Below are 15,661 nucleotides of genomic sequence, written 5' to 3'. Positions count from 1 at the left end.
GTGATGCTGCCGGCGTCGAAACAGCTGATCGCCGGAACTTCGTTGAAGAAAGGCGCTACTCGAGCGCGGAAGGAACTCTCTCTTCAAGAAAGGTGGTATTTGCGGCGACGGGGCGGGCGGCGACGGCGGGGGAGAGTTGGTGGCGGGAGGGGGGTTGAAGGGTATCGTGGGGCAGGGGGCCAGGGCCAAATCTACGGGGGCCCGGGCCCCCTCAGGCCCCACGTAGCTACGCCACTGATGTGGGTACAGTGGGTTTTGGAGGGCTCCCATTACCAGCACAAGTGTTACAGGTAGGGGGGGATGGGTATTGGTCCGCCTGCCTTAAGTGCACTGCAGTACCCACTAAAAGTGCTCCAGGGACCTGCATACACGCAGGCCTCTAGGACTTGTTGCTGCTGTATAACCTTGGCACACCAGTTGACACCTGAAGACTAATCTCTTTGAAAAAGTTCTTTATTTGAATAAGCAGTTTACTCACAATTAACTGCAGATCAGAGATTGTGCCCCACTGGCAAAGAGTCTCCCTGGTACTGAGATTAGCAGTAGGTCAGAGCTGGCAGAATGGTGTACAATGTCCTCTTTCAGCAACATTCAAGGTAATAACTAAGTTCTCTAATGTGGGTAACACATGAAAGGGATCTAAAACTGGCTTACAAAAATGGCCACTACCTCATGGACTACCGGAAAGAAAACAGGGCACACTCTGACCCAGTTAGCAGGGAGAAAAGCACCATGGGAGTCAGTGGCGTAGCTAGGGTAGTTGACACCCGGGGCCGGTCATTTTTTAACACCCCCCCCCCCCCCAAATCCAGTACTAGGCATACCGAGAATACAAAACACTCAGGACCTATAGAGCAATTCTACCATACCATAAGCAGTCATTTCTACGAGTCACACAAGGAAAAACACTACAGTGAGCACTAGAACATCAATTCACCTATTGTAAAACAAAACCAGACAGAATAGTACAGATCGTCGATCCTGCAGTCAATGCCAACTGAAAGCCATGTCTTTTTCACAAACACAGATACACCCTAATCCACTATAGAATAATAGTAAACTTTCTATTTAGACAAAAATTTAACAACCCCCAAGATGCCAGACTCTGCATACAATGCAACACCACAGAAACAGAAAATGTCCCCTAGTACTGTACAAAATATAAAGACAGCAGATGTAAATTTGAAAAACAAGTACCAATCACCACTTTACAAATTAACAAATAGAAATAAAACAAATACATAAAATAAAATAATACCATTTTATTGGACTAATACATTTAGCTTCCAGAGGCCAAAATCTCCTTCCTCAGGTCAATACAGTATGGTGCTGTTACAGTATGCTATCCTGACCTGAGGAAGGGGGTTTTGTTCTCTGAAAGTTAAGTCAAAATGTATTAAAATTAGTCCAATAAAAAGATTACCTTATTTACATGTTCTATTTATAAACATTTATTAACACAGCTACAATACTATATCCTAAAGCAAAATAATAAAATATATATTTACAGTTTGTTGTCTCTGGTTTCTGCTTTCCTCATCTTCTTTTCACTGTCTTCCTTCCATCCAGCATCTGTCTTCGCTCTCTCTCTCTCTCTGCCATCCAGTGTCTGCCCTCTCTAATGTCCCTTCCACCCACTGTCTGCCCTCTCTCTCTCTGCCCCTTCCATCCACATCTGCCCTCTATTTCTGCCCCTTCCATCCACCATCTGCCCCAGTCTGCCATTTTTCTCTCCCCTTCCATCAACATCTGCCCTCTCTGTCTCTCCCTTCCATCCACATCTGCCCTCTATCTCTGCCCCTTCCATCCACCATTTGCCCCAGTCTGCCCTCTTTCTCTCTCCCCCATCCACCCACCATCTGCCCTTTCTCTCTGCCCCTTCAATCCGTTTGCCCTCCCTCTCCCATCCATCTAGGGTCTGCCCTCCCTCACGCTCCCCCCTTCCATCCAGGGTCTGTCCCCACCCTCCCCAATCCCCTTCTCCCCTCTGGGCTCCCCCACCCTCCCCAATCCCCTTCTCCCCTCTCTGGGCACCCCACCCTCCCCAATCCTCTTCTCCCCTCTGGGCACCCATCTGGGCTCCCCCACCCTCCCCAATCCCCTTCTTCCCTCTGGGCACCCATCTGGGCTCCCTCCCCCCCTCCCCAATCCCCTTCTTCCATCTGAGTCCCCCCTCCCACCCGACCCGACACGACCCAACACACCTACCACCTCCGTTGTCCTGCTCCCACCCTGTCCTGCCTTAAAACAAAATTTTTCGAAGTGCCGAAGTGGCAGGCAGCGCCTGCCCTGCTAGTAAAAATCTCCTTGACGTCGCGTCGGCCTTCCCACATTCAGTCCCGCCCACCCTCGCGGTAATAGGAAGTTACCTCAGAGGAGGGCGGGACTGAATGTGGGAAGGCCGACGCGACGTCAAGGAGATTTTTACTAGCAGGGCAGGTGCTGCCTGCCACTTCGGCGCTTCGAAAATTTTTTTTTAAGGCAGGACAGAGTGGGAGCAGCGGGAGCGGAGCACCCCCCACCCGCTGACACCCAGGGCGGACCGCCCCCACCGCCCCGCCCTTGCTACGCCACTGATGGGAGTAGAGCCCACTACCCTACACCCACCACGATGCATTGCTGATGTGACTGTGCAGTGCACCTAACAGAAAAGGTGTCACACTCACCCGAGAGCCACATCACAACCAGGGAAAGGCTGTCAGAGGATAGAACACATTGTGCTGTCATGGAGGTGGGTACGGCATTTGAGGCTGGCATAGAGGCTGCCAAAATATGTTTATAATTGTGTTTTTTAGTGTGGGAGGGGGTTGGTGACCACTGGGAGAGTACGGGGAGGTCATCCCCGATTCCTTCTGGTGTTCATCTGGTGAGTTGGGGCACCTTTTTGAGGCTTGGTTGTGAAACTAAAAGGACCAAGTAAACCCGGCGAAATACTGCTTAACGCCGCTTTTTTTTTTGTTCCATTATCTGCGAAAGCCGGCCATCTGGTAGCCACGTCCATGCCCCACCCATGCCCCGCCTCTGCTAAGCTACCGACACGCCCCCTTGAACTTTCGCCGGCGAAGCGACAGGAAAGCGGTGATGCTGTCAAAAACGCCGCTTTCGATTATACCAATTTCTCCGCTTTTAAGAAATCGCCGGCCATCTCCCGATTTATGTTGGGAAATGGCCGGCGATCACTTTCAAAAATAAGCCTGTTAGCCTCCCCAAGCCTCTTATACCGGGCGCCTATGATACTAGGACTAGGGGGCACTTCATACCCACCCCCTCAGCCCCTGTAGCCTCTGACACAGGCTATATAAGTAGCATTATACAACATATCATGACAAAACATTATGCCAATGAAGCTACAAAGTAGTAAATTTAAAACAAATTGGAGAAAATATTTCTTCATTCAATGTGTAATTAAACTCTGGAATTCGTTGCCAGAGAATGTGGTAAAAGCAGTTATCTTAGCGGGGTTTAAAAAAGAAAACCCCACCAGCCAATATTAAAATAGACGGGGAAAATCCACTGCTTATTTCTAGGATAAGCAGCATAAACTGTTTTGGGATCTTGCCAGGTACTTGTAACCTGGATTAACAACTGTTGGAAACAGGATGCTGGGCTTGAGGGACCTTCGGTCTGTCCCAGTGTGGCAATGCTATGTAGAGGATATGGACCTGGGAGGGGTTTAGGTAAGTCAGGGGCATGCGTAATGCTTATGCACATGGATTATAGAATACTACCAGTTATGCACTTAGCTGACAGCAGTTAAGTGTCAGCATTTACACCAGCCTTTGAACCAGCTTAATTGCTAACACCTAAATTTAGGCCCATAACTTTGGATTTTTGCTAATAGTCTATAATGGCAATTATAAGCATAACTGCCAATATAGAATTCTCGATTAGTGCGTACACATCATCCTGGTACCTCGCCTTAGGCGACCATTTGAGAATTTTCCCTTCATTGTGTTGTATCTTGTATCATGAAATGGAATTTTGGTTTTGTTCTGGTTTTTTAAACACTTTTTCATTACGGGAGGAATAATGTTAAGTACATACTCTTTTGTACAATGTGTGTGCTCTTCTAGATGTGGTCACTTTTTGGGGAATTTTTCTCTAATTTAAAGAAAATAAATGACACAAAACGATATGGGAAATGTCACTGATATTTTCCATGTTGCTTGAAATGAATGCACATCCCTAATGTATTATGCTTATATCACAGCCCTGCCCTCACTGATCCTAAATATGCCCCAGGAATGGTTATGTGCAGATAGTGAACCTTATTTGATCCTCATATACCTCCAAACTATTAATTAAGAGCCACTTTCCAAATGCAGTACAGGTTTTACACACAGAAAATCTCTATAAGGTTACCCCCATTATTAGGGGGAGGGGAGGCTATCAACGTGGACTCAGGGTCACTGAGGGGTGGGGCAAAATTCCCTGGGCTTGGGCCCGGCACTGGCAGGCTTCTTCCTGCCTGCTTCCGGGTCTGTCCTGTCTTGCTACTGCATGCTGCCCAGCCAGGACTCGGATGATTGCATTAATGCGATATCACGTTAATGCAATCATCCGGGTCCCAGCACGAACAGGAGCAGCGCAGAAAAGGACAGAGTGAGGGAGCAGACAGAAAGATGTGAGGGCAGCAGCCCGAGTGTGGGGGAGTGGGAGCATAGTACAGCGGTGGCGGAAGCCCAGGTAGTGGTGGGGGGTGTCCAGTACTGCCCCGGGCCCAGCTGTGTCTCTCGGCATCCCTGTGTGGGCTACATTGTCATTCCATGTTAAGTGGTCTGGTGGTCCCTGCGCGACCATCACGGATTTTGATGAAATTTTCTGTGAACAATCTCAGCAAGTATTGCATTGGCGAACGTAAAACTTTACCAATGTTCATTGGGGACATGTATGAATGTTCACAGAAAATTTCATCGAAATCTGTGATGGTCGCGCAGGGCACTTCTCTGAAATTAGACCACTTGGTTATTAGTAATTAGGTTTCAATGCATAAAATAGCTTGACAGTGGTAAAATAATGTCTTAACAGTAGCCCACATTGATAACTATGCCATTAAATCTTCCAGTGGACAGTAGTCTTCATGCAAAGGAATTAACTCTACTTGTGTCACTTTGTAGAAGGAGCGAGTGTTCAAACAGATATCTGTATTAGTTTGGAAAGCCATCCCAAAAGTGACTTGTTTGAATTTGCTGCTCCCACATATAGCCTGCAAGCAACACATCTGTTACTCTTTGTCACTATTGTGCAGATCTCAAAAAGTGACCCCCCCCTTCTCCCTCTTTATCAGATCTCCTTTGTTTTGTCCAGGCCTCCCAAATGACTTGGAATGCAGATGGAATGCTCTGACTTGTCCCAACACCACATACTGTGCTAAAAAGCAAATAATCCAGCACATAACCCTCCCCAGGAAGAAACAGAGCCCAGAACCAGCCAAGACTGAGATATGCAGCATTCCAGCTGCCTGCCACCTGTTTTCATTTCTGGCAGCCCCCGCTGTATACTCACACTGTTTTCAGGAGATCTGGGTCTAATCCTGAGTTTTTAATGCTAATTTATAGTACTGGACTTTGACTCTGAGCTTCCAAGTTACCCATTCCAGAAAGGAGACTTTTTGGCCAGTCTTGGATGTCTGCCAACCTCATCCTGGTGCATTATGGGACCTGCAACACTGTTTTCAATGGAGACAATCATAGACTACAAGTCCCAGACTACTTTGGGATGTATGGAATGGGTAACTTGGCAACTCAGTTGACTTAGTTCATGAACTAGTGCAGGACCTTAAATCTCAGATTGGTTAGAGAAAAAGACATTATGAACTTTGATTCTTCCTGACGGTTTGCAATTAGGTGGTAGATCGGTCAGTGAAAAAGAAGTCGTCTGCCCTCAGTTAGGGAACTGGACAGCTCAGGAACTGGCAGCTGGTGACCAAACCTTTCACCTTTATGTCACTAATTTATTCAGATGCAAATAATTTTCAAATGCAAATGCCAACGGAGAAGCTGACAAAAGTTCCCTGCCCGTGAGCTGTGCCAGGTGCTGTGCTTTTTAACAGACACCAGAGCTGATGCTCAAAAGCCTTTATGCAACCAGTATTGGGTACTAGCTGAATGAGAGCTCCTCTGGTGGGGATTTTCTTCTCTGATGAGGAGATATGTTGTGAAAAAAACGGAAAAAATTTATATTGGAAGGATTCAAAATTGTTTTCAATTCTAGCCTAGTGGTGAATCTTGACCATTCACCATTTTGGGTATGTGCTCTATGCCATTTGTACAACCACTATATATAAGTTTTAGTTATTTTTTATTTACATGCACTTGGTATAATGTCTATTGCACAATAGTGCTGCTAGGTGGTTTACAATTGATTAAGACTACAAAACAGAATCAAGGATAGAAGAGAGAAAAGCAGAGGTAGATGGAAGAGGAGAATAAGAGAGAGAGAGAGAGAGAGAGAGAGAGAGAGAGAGAGGATAATAAAGTGGGTTACTGCAAGCCAGGCATGGCCTGGGGCTGGGGGGGGGGGGGGGGGAGGCTGATGTGGTGTTCCTTTGAGTTAGCTGGGGATGGTAGATAGAATGAAAAAGCCAGGATTTCAGTGATTATTTTTAAAATTTTTAGTACAGTTGGAATGGTCGCATACCTAAAGGGAGCGAGTTCCACAGATGGGAGCCACTGTAACAGAAAATGGAGTGTCGGATAATATCAAGGGAAAATTAATTGTGAGAAGGGAGAGATAGGAGAGACGAGTGAGGTGATTAAATGTGCAGATGACACAAAACTATTCAAGGTTGTTAAAACACGTGCGGACTATGAAATATTGCATGAAGACCTTAAGAAATTGGAAGACTGGGCATCCAAATGGCAGATGAAATTTAATGTGGACATATGCAGGGTGATGCACATTGGAAAGAATAATCTGAATCATAGTTACCTGATGCTAGGGTCCACCTTGGGGGTCATCACCCAAGAAAAAGATCAAGGTGTCATAGCAGATAATAGGTTGAACTCTTCTGCTCAATGGGCAGTGGCAGCCAAAAAGCAAACAAGATGTTAGGAATATTAGAAAAGGGATGGTGAATAAGACCAAAAATACTATAATGCCTCTGTATCGCTCCATGGTGCGACCTCACCTTGAGTATAGCATTTAGTTCTGGTCACCGAATCTCAAAAAAGATATAGCAGAATTAGAAAAGGTTCAAAGAAGAGCGACCAAATTGATAAAGGGGATGGAACTCATATGAGGAAAGGCTAAAGAGGTTAGGGTTCTTCAGCTTGAAAAGAGACGGATGAGGAGAGATATGATTGAGGTATACAAAATCCTGAGTGATTTAGAATGAGTAGAAGTAAATTGATTTTTTACTTGTTCAAAAAGTACAAAGATTAGGGGGACACTCAAGGAAGTTACATGGAAATACTTTTAAAACAAATAGGAAGAAATATTTTTTCACTCAACGAATAGTTAAGTTATGGAATTCTTTGCCACAGGATGTGGTAACAGTGGCTAGTGTATCTGGGTTTAAAAAAGGTTTGGACAAGTTCCTGGAGGAAAAGTCTATAGCCTGCTATTGAGACAGACATGGGGAAGCAGGGATTTGTAACGTGGAATGTTGCCACAATTTGGGTTTCTTCCAGGTACTTGTGACCTGGCTTGGCCACTGTTGCAAACAGAATACTGGGCTAGATGGAGCATTGGTCTCTGACCCAGTTTGGCTACTCTTATGATATCTGTAAAGATCGACGAGGGTAGCATGGACATAATGAATAGCTTTGAGAAGTAATCCAGAGCTGAAGCGGAGAGACCTTTCTACACTAGGAGCAAACTTTTCTACCATATACGAGCAGAGACTGGGAGCCAAAGTTTGGAAATAAAACAGTAGGATAACATGGTCAAAGCAACATGGATTGTGCTGGAGTTTAAGGTTGACTGGATGATTTGTAGCTGTTTGATAGTTGAGGGTAGCAAATCCGAATAAACAATGCTGCAGTAGTCTAAATGGGAGATGACTAAAAAAATAGTGTACACAAGGGTGAAGGTGATAGAAAAGGATTAACTGATCGGATTCTCTGTATAGCTTAGAAGGCTGAGTGAAGAACAAAACTAACATGGTCTTTGTTTTTTTTTTTTCTCACTGTGCTAATCACCTGTAACATCATGAGAAATTCAGCACTTTAAAGCTGTTTGAATTCTCACTGCTGTTCCCTAATTTGTTCCTGTGTCAGTGTTCCCATTGCTGGCCTCTTTGATGTAAGTCAGCCAATAGCAAGAAACTGCTTTTCTCAGCAGCAGATTTACAGCTCTGTGGCCCATCCAATCTGTGGCCTCTCACTTACCTGTGGGCTTCCTGCACCTGTCAGGGAAAGCACCTGTAGGCACCACAAGTTTCCAGAATGGAGTGGAACTGTGTAGAACAGTTGGGAAGTCTCTGGAAACTAAGGGGGTCTTTTATTAATGCTTACCTTGAGTTATGTGCAGCAGGGCTCATAAGAATAAAATGGGCCCTGCTGCAGATAACTCGAGCTAAACTTTAGTAAAAGAGGGAAGGAGAGTGACTTATGTTCAGTGGTGTGCTGGTAAATGTTTAACAACAGGCTCTCTCCCCAGCCCACCTCTGCACCGCCCCCCCCCCCCGCCCACCTCTGCGCCCCCCATCCACCTCTGTGCCCCCACCCAAATTGCAGAGCTGGCTATAGCCAGGGAGAGAGCCTGGGGGGGGGGGGCAATGCATTACTCCAGGAAAAAAAAAATTAAATGATCCCAGGTTCCAATCTAATTCATGTTTAATGTGGGATAAAATGCCATAAATAAGTAAATAAATATAAACTTTTAATGTTGAGCAGCTGATTCTCAAAGTGGACATATTCCAAACACTATAATGAAAATAAAATGATTTTTTTCTACCTTTGTTGTCTGGTGACTTTGTTTTTCTGATCATGCTGGCCCAGTATCCAATTCTGCTGCTATCTGTCCTCTTAACTCCGTTTCCAGGGCTTCCTTTCCATTTATTTATTTACTTTTCTTCTTCATTTCTTGCCTTACATCCATAAGTAAAAGCTGGGTCCTCCGCAGACTTGACTGTCCAGTGGATCCAGCTTCTGCCTATTTTCTTCATCCATGTGCAGTTTTTCTCCTCTCTTCCTTTTCCCTCATCTCATCTCCTTCCTCACTCTTACCTCCCCTCCATCCATGTCCAGCATTTCTTCTCTCTCTCTTCCCTCTCCTCCATCCATGTCCAGCAACCTTCCTCTCCCCCCTGCTCTCCCCTCCATCCACCCATGTCCAGCAACCCTTCTCTCCTCCTGCCCTCCCCTCCAGCCACCCATGTCCAGCAACTCTCCTCTCCCCTGCCCTCCCCCCTCCATCCACCCATGTCCAGCAACTCTTCTCTTCCCTGCCCCCCTCCAGCCACCCAGGTTGTCCAGTGGATTCTTCGGGGCAGGCAGGAAAGATCCCCAGTCATTCCTGCCCACTGCCGGCCCCGAAGAATCCACTGGACAACCAGGGTGGTATGTACACTGGGACCCTGTAGCTTGTGGGAGGGAGGGAGGAGAGCCGGTTCGCCCTGAAGAACAACCGTCTCGGAAATTTAACAACCGGCTCTTGTGAGCCAGTGCGAGTTGGCTCCAGCACACCACTGCTTATGTTAATCAATGGTAAGGGTCTGGTGGTAGCAGTAGCCCCCTCTAAGTTCCTGCCTAGCCAAGAGTGTCTTAGATCCCATCTCTTACCTCTGATCTGTAGTCAGCCTGTTATATCCTCACAGCTTAGCACTACAGAAGCACTTGCTTCAGAACAAGGATTTATGGACCAGGGACAAGTACCAAAACATAAGAAGTTGCTGGCTTGTTCAATCTGGAGATATGAAGAGCCTCTGCACCCCTAAAAAGGTCTAGAGAAAGGAGAATGATTTCACTCAAGGTACCTGCTACCAGGTGCCCTGTTCCAAATCAAGGGGCAAGGTCTCACCCCAAGCAGAAGGGTATTACATTTTATAAGGATTTATAACACCATCACTGCAGCATCTCAGGATCAGTCACCTGAATACCTGCTAGCCTTTAAGTGTTTATCATCTGTACTGAGAACTGATAACTTTGAACATTTACGTTATGAGAACAGCATGTATAAGGAACTATTTGCAGGACCTTCACCCATCCAATTAGTAGGTCTGGAGAATAAAGCAACACATTGTGTGCTGCTGGAGGAGGGAGAAGGACTGTGTACATATTGGCCATCTGGTGAAAGCAAATACTCTTGTTACCTTACCAGTTAAAGGAGATGGCCAGAACCTCAGCCCAGCTGAGAGGAAAAGCTGTAGCACTCAAAGGATATAAGGTGGAGAAACTCAGGGTAAATGAAAGGGGAATGGCTTGGGGAGATGGTGAAAACTCTTGTTGGAATTACAGTAAATTAAGGAGGGATCAGTCCTAGAACAGCTGCTGATCACAAGGTATGCTCACGCAGCATGCAGGGGCAGAGAAAGAAGGCTGGCCTCAGCTAAGAGCTAATAGTCAATAGGGAAAGCTCTCAAGGAGTCAATCACAGGATACTGAAAACTATTGGGGGGGGGGGGCAGTACAAAGTGCTAATTGGGTTGCGTGCACACAATACCACACAATGTCCGTTGAGCGTAGCACAGGAGTAGCCGAGGAACTCTTACCACCTTCCTAAATAGGTGGCAGTAAGGACTTCTGGCAGTAATGACCACACACAAATGTGGAAATAAGCACACAGCCAGAAAGAAAATGCAAACACGGGCATTAGTGTGCCGTGTTACATAGTCACCAGAGTCCACCGCAAACCCACACACACACCACCAGCCACTTTCTAGCATGCCTTATTAAAGGTGCCCCTGAGACACATCACTCAGTGGTGCATATGTTTACTGGTGGCGCCATCTGGTGGCCTCAATAAGATGAGATATTTATGACATTGCCTTGGTATAATAATGTTAAATGTCGGTCGTCTGAAAATCTTAACCCAAAACGTTTTGCCTCGGGGGACTTTGCCCCCTGCCTGGCACCACCGTATTTTAAAAATGGTGGCCAAGACTCCCTGCAGAAGTCTGGTGAGACTGTTGAGACCCGCGAGACTACCATGGGAAGTCTTGGCTGCCATTTTGAAAACACAGTGGTGATAGCAGGTGGGGGAATAGCGGCAGCACAGTGGGCAGGAAAGAACATGATTTCCCCCTCCCCCCACAGAGACCACCAGACCACCAGGGCCCTTCAGGTAGGAGGGCAGCAGTGCAGCAGCATAGGGGGTGTCGGGCAGCAGCCGGGCGGGGGGCCCAGTCCACCCTCAGTGGCTGGGGGCCCAGACCACCTTCAGTTTGCCCCCCAAATATGGTGTTTTGAAATATATTCCTTATGTGTTCCTGTCATAGATACCTAGTATTTTGAACAAGCACAGTATAAATCCACAATGCCACCTGTAGGGCTCAACCTACCTCGCATACATATCGAGCCTCATTGTTGTACTGCTACAGAACATGGTCCCACTTCCTCTGGTACTTGTCTGGGTCATAAATGGCTAAGGAGCCTGGGAAAAGGGCAGACTGGTGGTGGCAAGTGAGCCTGGCCAGCAAAGCCAGGTCTGGCTTAGAAAAATGTGGTTTCCTGCTCTTAGGACCTATGGAGGCATATTTTCAAAGCACTTTGGGAGGCTAAGTTCCATAGGTTTCTATGGAACTTTGGGAGGCTAAGTGCTTTGAAAATGAGCCCCCATGGTCTCCTCCTCACATGCATAAACAGTGCAGAAGCAAAAATGAAACTGACATCATAGTGGCATGTGGATGTGTGTGTGCACTCACATACATATTCATCATGTCTGATTTAATTCAGGCATTTATAATCTTTTTAACAAAAAAGTTAAAGGCACAGAACAATCACACATTATGAGCTGGTACTTTCTCTGTTTCTAGAGAGCTCACAATCTAACTTATTATACCTGAGCCAATGGAGGGCTAAGTGACTTGGTCAAGGTCACAAGGAGCTGCAGTAGGAATCAAACCCAGGATACGGATCTTGGGACCTGCTGTGCTAACCATTGGGCTATTCCTCCACTGAAGGGGTAAGGATAAGCTCTGCTTTCCCCCTGAGGACATTCCCTCCCAATCTCTACTGTGAATGTGGCATGCCAGTTCACCCCTAGCATCCCATCGGTATCAATGCATGGAGATGGTGGGATTGTTAGTAAACCATAGGAAGTGACCCTCCATGTAATGCTGAAATAACTTGAGCAGTGACAACCATTGTATGTGTTGTGTATTCTCGCAAATGCTCTGATAATGTTGATGTGATTCCATACTGCATCTCCTAATGATGGTGGAATGCTGTATGGAGAGATGAGATAGAGCATGATTATGTACAGAGAACAATTTGGAGAAACATTTAAGCGAGAAAGAGAGATTTGAAGGTTCAAAAGCCTGTATACAATGCATGTTGTGTAGGTCTAAAGGTAACATCCCTTGTATGTGGACATAGGCAAGGTAGTGTTAGAGCGTGTAGCAACCTCCTTCAATTGGCGAGCTTCATGCTTGGTGTGTCTACAATACTTCACTGCTTCGTCTGAAGTAGCTGTTCTACCTACAAGAGCGAGGATGGAGGAAGAAGTAAAAAGGTTCATATTCCAATTGACTCGCTGCTTGGAGAACTTTATAGAGATGAAATGGCAGCTATTGGCAAACTGTGAGGGACTTCAAAAGAAGACAGATCCTGTAAAGTAGTTTTTGAGAGAGCTGCTGCAGTGCATGAGAGATAATCTATCCCAAGATTATTATACGGCCCAAAAAGAATTGATTGGCTCCCTGGACGGCACGAGAACGGTACCGCTGAACGTGGGACACCACCGGCACATCCCGTGAAACCCAAGCACGAATGAGACAATGCTGAGACTGACCGCAGTTCCCTGCCAGGCTAGTGGCCACGGCGCGACCCCAATCGGACCAGATCTCAACCACACCGGAGTCAGACGACCTCACCATTGAAAACTTGCAATTCGGCAAATAACGAAGGCTTCAACCGATGACCCTCCCAGATGGGCCGGCGCGTAGTCAACTCCCCCCGATCAGAGAACGCAGCACTGGACTGGTCATCGGCGCCCCCTCACACGCTATGAAGCGAGGGGAGCGCTAGAAACCAGCCACCGATCACCTCTGCTCCGAACTGAGTAAAGAGGAGCACCGCACACGTTGCTCGGCAGGAACCCAAACCGCAGGCATCAACCGAGGGTCCATCGGAGCCCCTCCACAAGTCGCGGGACAAAGGGAGAGCCAGAGGCCAGCCGCCGGACACGTCTGCTCAGTACGGAGGAAAGGGGAGCAGGATTCTGTACACCGCATGGCTGTGCGCCGGGAAACCGCCCCAGACAAGTTGCACTCCCATGCAGCGATCCGGTGGCTGACCCTGACCACACGACCGCCTAACACGGACCGACCCTGACCCTGTGACCACCCGCGGAGCGAGGCCACAGTGGAGTACGTCTTCAGCGGCTCCCGGCTCAAACTTTACATGCCAAAGAGACCTGCCTTATCACCTTCTTGCTTGCTGGTATTGAGTGCCCACGAGGAGCCAGGAACTTCCCCAGTGGGGTTCAGGAGGGAGAGCCTTGTTCCAGCTTGTTCCAGCCCTGCTGCTCAGCTCTCCTCTGCTCCAGCTTGTTCCAGTCCATCTGCTCCATTTTGTTCCTGTCTGCCTGATCCAGCTTGTTCCAGCTTGTTGCAGTCCTGCTGCTCAGCTCTCCTCTGCTCCAGCTTGTTCCAGTCCATCTACTCCAGCTTGTTCCAGTCTGCCTGATCCAGCTTGCTCCAGCTTGTTCCTGTCCTGCTGCTCAGTTTTCCTCTGCTCCAGCTTGTTCCAGTCCATCTACTCCAGCTTGTTCCAGTCTGCCTGATCCAGCTTGCTCCAGCTTGTTCCTGTCCTGCTGCTCAGCTTTCCTCTGCTCCAGCTTGTTCCAGTCCGCCTGATCCAGCTTGTTCCTGTCCTGCTGCTCAGCTCTCTTCTGCTCCAGCTTGTTCCAATCCATCTGCTCCAGCTTATCCCAGTCCGCCTGACCCAGCTTGTTCCAGTCCTGCTGTTCAGCACTCCTCTGCTCCAGCTTGTTCCAGTCCATCTGCTCTAGCTTGTTCCAGTCCGCCTGATCCAGCTTGTTCCAATCCGTCTGTCCCAGCTTGTTTCAGCTTGTTCCAGCTTGTCCCAATCCTGCTGCTCCGCTCTCTTCTGCTCCAAATTATTCCAGCTTGTTCCAGTCCTGCTGCTGAGCTCTCCACTCCAGTCACATCGCATCAGCCTACCTGCTCGCCTGCCTGCCTGCTAGCCCATCAACCAACCTGCCTGCTTGTCAGCCCAACAACTTGACTACCTATCAGCCCATCAACTACCTGCCTGCCTTCAACCCTGCACAACTACCTACCTGCCTTCCCGCCTGCCAGCTTGCCAGCCCTTCAACTTACCTGCCTGCCAGCCCACCCATCAACCTGCCTGCCTCCCAGCCCTCAACCTGCCTGCCCCCCAGCCCATCAACCTACCTGCCTGCTTGCCCACCCATCAACCTACCTACCCGCCTGCCAGCCTTTCTACCTACCTCCCCACCTCCCAATCTGCCTGTCAAACCACCCGCCTATCCCCAGCCTTCTGTTCCAAGTTCTGTTCCAAGTTGTTGCCTGCTGTTCCAGTTTCAAGCCTCCAGTCCTGCTTTCCTGCTCTATCTGTTGCTTAACACCTCAGTCACTACATATGCACCCGTAATCACCTCAGTCACTACTCATGGCCCCTATACACATTCTCTTCCTTGCCCTGTCCCTTCCTAATCTTTTCCCCCTCCCCCTACCGCTGTCTACCGCAGGAACTCACTGCCTATCCATGTCCTCTCCCGTCTTGCTCACTACTGCAATACCCTACCCACCCCCGTCCCTCACCACCTCACCATCTCTCCTGTCTCCCTCCTCCTTCCTAGCTCTCAACCTTCAACACTTCTTCCCTACCATTAACCCATCCCCATTCCTCCTTAGTGCATCCCGTCTTCGTCGCCCTACCTCCCCCACCCTCCTCCGTACCCTCTTGCTCCTTCTCCTGCTATCCGCGGGAGACATCAATCCCAATCCAGGTCCCCCACACCTGTCCTCATCCTATCCACGCAAACGATTCCAGGATGCCTCCAATCTCATCCCTATTCCCCTTCTCCCCCCCTCTTCCCTCCCCTTCTCGTGTGCCCTATTGAATGCACGCTCGGTCTGCAACAAACTCTCCTTCACCCATGATCTCTTCATCTCCCATTCCCTTCAACTGCTCGCCCTAACTGAAACCTGGCTCACCCCTGATGACTCTGCCTCAGTCGTGGCCCTATGCCATGGAGGTTATCTCTTCTCCCACAGTCCCCGCCCAGTTGGCTGCAGAGGAGGCGTCGGGTTTCTACTTTCGCCCTCCTGTAGTTTTCAACCCCTCCTCCTACCGTAGTCTCACTGCTTCTCATCCTTTGAAGTTCACTCCATCTGTCTATTCTACCCAATGCCACTCAGAGTTGCAGTCATTTACCACCCCCCTGATAAGTCCCTCTCTTCCTTCCTTACCGACTTCGATGCCTGGCTCTCCATCTTTCTTGAACCCTCATCTCCGTCCCTCATTCTTGGAGACTTTAACATACACGCTGACGACCCATCCGACTCTTA

The sequence above is a fragment of the Microcaecilia unicolor genome, chromosome 6, assembly GCF_901765095.1.
Source record: "Microcaecilia unicolor chromosome 6, aMicUni1.1, whole genome shotgun sequence".
Classification (NCBI taxonomy): Eukaryota; Metazoa; Chordata; class Amphibia; order Gymnophiona; family Siphonopidae; genus Microcaecilia; species Microcaecilia unicolor.
This window is presented reverse-complemented; position numbering follows the sequence as displayed.